The sequence below is a fragment of the Tupaia chinensis genome, unplaced genomic scaffold (assembly GCF_000334495.1).
Source record: "Tupaia chinensis unplaced genomic scaffold, TupChi_1.0 Scaffold000147_1, whole genome shotgun sequence".
In the NCBI taxonomy this organism is placed as follows: Eukaryota; Metazoa; Chordata; class Mammalia; order Scandentia; family Tupaiidae; genus Tupaia; species Tupaia belangeri.
The window spans coordinates 154,415-160,764 of NW_006159617.1; the positions used below are offsets into that span (position 1 = coordinate 154,415).

Below are 6,350 nucleotides of genomic sequence, written 5' to 3' on the forward strand. Positions count from 1 at the left end.
TAATTATAATATGAAATCTTAAACGGCTCAGAGCTAACGAAGCCAAGGTCCTGATTCAGTTGGCTTGTGAAGTTATCTATCCTTGACCCGCCCTTCAATGCTGTCCTTATTCACTTTAAAGCTTTGTTCATCTACATAGTAAAACCTATTTATTGAATTCTGAGTACTGTCTTGAAGGCTTTGACTTCAAAAAAGAAGGTACAGTGATAAAATTTCTCAGTGAGATCTTAACTTTAGTGGAGGCTGTCAAAAACATAAGCTTATAAAGTCAACTTTCTAAAGAATATCTATCAGTTGAGTAGGATTTTCCATTTTCAGAAGATCTTTGTCCATCATGGGTATGAAAAAAAGCACCAGGTAAAATGGTAGCAGACTTGTTTCACAGGGCCTTTTTGAAAAGATGATGATGATGGTGATCATAATAAGAAGGACTTACCTACCATTATGTTCTAAACTCTGTGGAAATGTTACACTGAATCCAGGGCTTAAACCATAACTGGAGAGTTCCTGGATTTTTTTAAATTAAGACTTTACTTTCTTAGAGCAATTTTCAATTCATAGCAAAATTGCCAGGAAGCTATATATCTCTGTAGCTTCCTACATATGAAGGTATGATGTAGTACCTTCATAGTCTCACCCATTATCAACATCTTACCTTCATAGTCTCATACCTTTATAGTCTCACCCATTATCAACATCTTACTTTCATAGTCTCATACCTTCATACTCTCATCCATTATCAACATCTTACCTTCATAGTCTCATACCTTCATAGTCTCACCCATTATCAACATCTTTCAGATGTCCTAGATTTTTAACATTGGATATAACCCTATTTTCAGATCTTCAAAAAAAAAAATCACAACATTTAGCAATGAAAAGGAACTTAAAGAGCATTTAAACAAGGTATTCATTCTTTTTCACTCTTGATCTTAGCCAAAAGGCCAAGAACCAAGAAGCAATTCATTTTCTTTTTTTGATAGTTTTATTGAGGTACAATTCACATATCATAGAATTCAACCATTTAAAAATGTACAATTTAATGAATTTTGGTATATTACATTATTAATTTTCATAAATTATGGTAAAATATAGGTAATATGATATTTACTATTTTAAACCATGTTAAAGTTTATAATTCAGTAGTATTTATTATATTCACAATGTTGTCCAGACATCACCACTGTTTCCCACACTTTTCATAACCCCAACAGAAACTGTGAACATTAAGCATAATTTTTTATTTTCTGTTTCCTCCTAGCCCTATCTGATAACTTCTAATATACTTTCTGTCCCTATTAATTTGCATATCCTAGCTATTTCAAATAAGTGGAATCATATGAGGGGACTTCAAAAAGGTTCATGGAAAATGGAATTAAAGTACAAGGTTATTTGTTGGAAAAATTTTGAAATCCTACATAGTTTTTCATAATATGTATTTTCCATAAACTCTTTGAAAACCGCTTACGTAATAGTTTGTCTTTCTAGTTCATTTAGCATAGTGTTTTCAGGGTTCATGTTGTTGCATGTATCAGAACTTCACCTTTTTCTGACTGAATAAGATTCTGTGGTCTGGTTATATCACAAATTTTCATCATTCCTCTGTTCATAGACACTTAGGTTGTTTCTACCTTTTGTGAATAATGCTACAATGAGCATTGGCATGCAAATAATTATTCCAGTCTTTGATTTCAATTCCTTTGGGTAGGTACCTAGGGATAGAATTTCTAGGTTATATGGTAACTTTATGTGATATGATAACTTTGTTTAGCTTTTTGAGGAACCACCAATTTTTTCATAGTGGCAGTGCCATTTTACACTCCCACCAGCAAGCTCTGAATGTTCTACTCTCTCCACAACTTCGCCAGCACTTGTTATTTGCTTTCTCTTTTCATTATAGCCATCCAAGTAGATGTAAAGTGGTATCATGGTTTTGATATTCATGTGCATCTTTCCATGTGCTGTTGGCCATTTGTATCTATCTTTGGAGAAAGGTCTGTTCAAATCTTTTGTCGACTTTTTGATTGAGTTATTTTGTTGTTTAGTTAAAACCCAGTCAGATACATGATTTCCAAATATTTTTCCTGTACTTAGGTCGTTTTTAAACTTTGATCATATCCTTAGAGGCACGGAAGATTGTTTATTTGTTACTGTTTTGCATTCTTTTTGCTGTAAGGCATAGGACTCACTGGAGAGACAGAGAGAAAATGATAGAAGTGAGAAATCACTCCCCACCCAGGGAATAGCCATGCTTCAGTCCCTTCTCTATTTTTTCTCTTAGGATTTTGGGCATGCACGTACACATGCCTGGTGTTTTTCAAGCCACCAGTCCAAGACTTGTACAACACAGTTGGCCATGTGGGATCTAGTGCCTTAACCACCATGCTACCTGCTGGCCTAATTTTAAATATATTTTTAAAATAATTATTTCTTTTATTTTATGTATGTTTTTAAACTTTAATTTTACTTATTATTTTTTAATTTGACCAGAAAAAGACAGAGACAGAAAATGAGAAAGCAAGCAGCCAGGCCCAAGACTCAAACAATAGTCGGCCATCTGGGAGTCCAGCACCTTAACCACCATGCCATTTATTATTTTTTAATTTGCTATAGGGCCCTCTCACCAGAGAGAGACAGAGAGACAGAGAGGGGAAGTGATAAAGCAAGCTACCAGGTATGGGACTCGAACTATTGTTGACCATGTGGAAGTCCAGCACTTTAACTACCATGCCACCTGTGGCCCCTTAACATTTTCTTTTTAAATTTGCCAGATGATGCGTGCACTCACCAGAAAGAGACAGAAGGAAAGTGAGAAAGCGCCCCACCCCTCCATGGGGAATGGTAACACTACAATCCCTTCTCCATTTCTCCCTCCTTTCAGGATTTTGAGCACACACGCACAGGCATGTGACATGTTTTTCAAGCTGCTGGATCCAAAACTCAAACTGTGCAGTCAGCTGTGTGGAATGTAGCTGCTTTAACCACACCATTCGCTACTACCAAAAGTTTTTAATTTTATTGAAGTCCAGTTCATTTTTAATTTTGTTGTTTGTACTTTTAGTGTCATATCTAAGAATCCATGGCCAAATTCAGAGTCATGAGCATTTATCCCTAGTTTTGTTCTAAGAAGTTTTACAATTACAGATCTTACCTATGGGATCTTAAAAAGTTTGTGGAAAATGGAATTAAAGTTTATTTATTTATCGATTGATTGATTGAGAGGTTTTTGCTATAGGGTGCATGCGCTCACCAGAAAGACAGAGACAGAGAGACAGAAAGCGAGAAATCACCCCCAGGGGGATGGTCATGCTGCAGTCCCCTGTCTTCCATTCTCCTCTTGGGATCTTGGGCACACACGCACATGCACCTGGCTTGAGTTTAAGCCACCAGGTCCAGGACTCAAACTGCCGTCAACCCTATGGGAGTCCAGCGATACAGCCATTACGCCAACTGCTGGTCCCAGAATTAAAGTTTATTTTGATGCAAAACATTTTGAAATTAATGCATAATTTTTCATAATACGCATTTTCCATTAATTTTTAGAAGACACCACTCCCCCATATTATATCATTGGTCCGTTTGGGGTCAGTTTTTGTGTATGGTATGAAATAGGAGTTGAACTTCATTCTTTTACATATGGAATTCTAGTTGTACCAGTGCCATTTTTAAAAAACAGAATGATTTATTTCATTTTATTTGTTATTTTTTTAAAAGAGATTTTTATGATAGGGTGCATGTGCTCACCAGGGAAACAGAGCGACAGCAAGTGAGAAATCACCCCTGAGGGATGGCCACGCTGCAATCCCTTCTCCTCCATTCTCCTCTTTGGATTTTGGGCATGCATACACCTATGCCCAGCATGAGTTTCAAGCTTCCAGGTCCAGGACTCAAACTATAGTTGGCCACGTGGGAGACCAGCAACGTAACCATTATGCCATCTACTGGTCCATTATTATTTTTTAAAAAGAATTATTTTAATTTAATTTAATTATTGTTGTTATTATTGTTGTTGTTTAATTTGAAAGAGAGAGAGGAAAGTGAGAAAGCAAGCCACCAGGTCCGGGACTCGAATCACAGTCAGTCATGTGGCAGTGCAGCACCCTTAACCACCATGCCACCTGCAGGCCCCTTTTTATTATTTTTAAATTTGGCCAGAGAGAGAAAGGAAAGTGAGAAAGCAAGCCGCCAGGTCCGAGATTCAAACTGCTGTCAGCCATGTGGGAGGAAGTCCAGTGCCTTAAACACCATGCCACCTGCTATCCCCTTGGTACCATTTTTTGAAGAAACTATTTTTTTCCCATTGAATGGACTTGACACTCTTGTCAAAAATCATTCCTCCTTGGTGGGAGAAATAGGGAGATAATGGTGGCGGAGATGGGAAGATGTTTCTCAAAGGATATTGATTTGTAGTTATGCAGAGTGATTAAGTCTAGAGATCTCATAGCATGATGACTATACTTAAACTGTGTTGTATAGTGGAAATTAGCCAAGAGAATAGATTTGAGGTGCTGTCACCATAAAAAACAAAATGTTAACTGTATAAAGAGATGGACATGCTAATTAGCTTGATTGTAGTAATCATTTTATTAAGTAAATGTGTATCAAAACATGTTATATACTTTACATATGTACACTTTTTATTGAAGAAAGTCAATTGGCTATCAGTGCATGGTTTCTAAACTCTCAAGTCTATTGATCTTTGTGTCTGTTCTTTGACAGTATCAACTATTTGTTTTTAAGTAGTTTAAAATTACTTGTTCGATTTATTTATTCATTCTTTCATTCATTTATTAATTCGCATGAGTTTTGCCAAAGAAAGACAGAGGGAGAGTTAGAAAGCAAGCCACCAGGTCTGGGACTCAAACCATGGTCAGCCATGTGGGAATGCTAGCGCCTTAACCACCATGCCATTTTCTGGCCCCAGCTATTTTGATTACTGTAGCTTTGTAGTAAGTTTTGAAATTGGGAGTTAAGTCTCCAACTTTATCTAGATTGTTTTGGCTAGTCAAGGCCTGTGCAACTCCACGTGAATCCGAGCATCAGGTTTTCCATATCGGTAAAAAAGGCCTTTGGGATTTTGTTAGGGATTATGTTAAATCTCTCAATTACTCTGAGTAGTATTGGTGTCTTAATATCAAGTCTTCCCATCCATGAGCACAGGATGTCTTTACATTTATTTAGATATTCTTTCATTTCTTCAGGAATGTCTTATAATTTTCGCTGTACTAATCTTTTGCCTTCTTGGTTAAATATATATTCCCAATTATCTTGTTCTTGGGACACAAACCCAGGACCTTCCCATGTGGCGTCAGCATTGTAGAACACTGTGTTACTGCTGTACCACTGCAGATCGCCTGTGCCTTAGTTTGTCCATTTTTTCCTCAGTATTATCAGCATTTCCCTTTCTCCTAGATTCTGTCTTTAAACATCTTAGATCTTTTTATCCTAAAATTATCCTTCTTTAACCTTATTTTACCCTCTAACAACTCTCTCTCTAGTCTCCCTTGCTGCCAGACTTCTTGGAAAAGTTGACTGCATTGTTTCTATTTTTCCTGCTTCCATTTGTTTTTCCTTTCCAATCTGGTTTCTGGCTGGCTCTACTACCCATTTCACAGCTCTTAAAAAGTTAAGTAGGGGGCTGATAGGTGGTATGGTGTTTAAGGTGCTGGACTCCCACATGGCCAACAGTGGTTCAAGGCCAGGACCTGGCAACTTGCTTTTTCATTTCCCTTTCTTTCTCTCTCTGTCTCTCTCTAGTCAAAAAAAAAATTTTTTTTTGAGAGGTTTTTCACTATAGGGCGTGTGCGCTCGCCAGACAGACAGAGAGAGACAGAGAGACAGAAAGCGAGAAATCACCCCCCAGAGGGGATGGCCATGCCGCAATCCCTTCTCCTCCCTTCTCCTCTCGGGATCTTGGGCACGCACGCACATGCGCCTGGCGTGGGTTTTAAGCCACCGGGTCCAGGACGCGAACCGTGGTTGACTATTTGGGAGTCCAGCGACATAGCCATTGCGCTACCTGCTGGTTCCCTCTCTAGTCAAATTTTAAAAAATAATGGGACTGGCAGGTGGCATGGTGGTTAAGGCACTGGACTCCCACATGGTTGACCACTGTGTGACTCCCAGACCTGGCAGCTTGCTTTCTCTCTGTCTCACTCTCTCTGGTAAAACTGAAGAATACTCATAAATAAATTAAATTAAATAAATAATTATTTTTTAAAAATTAAAAAAGTAATCATCATAAATAAATAATTATTAAAAAAGAAAAAAGGAAGCAATTAAGTAGTCGAGGCTGGAAGGTGGTAGTGGTTAAGGCACTGGACTCCCACATGGCTGACCACAGTTTGAGT

The 6,350-nt window shown here is 37.8% G+C and overlaps 1 protein-coding gene across 1 annotated transcript in view; it reads left to right on the plus strand.

Annotated features, from left to right (window-relative positions):
- The window catches only part of KIF27 (kinesin family member 27), a 127,937-nt gene that overhangs the window by 82,658 nt on the left and 38,929 nt on the right, over positions 1-6,350 (plus strand). The window lies entirely within an intron of this gene.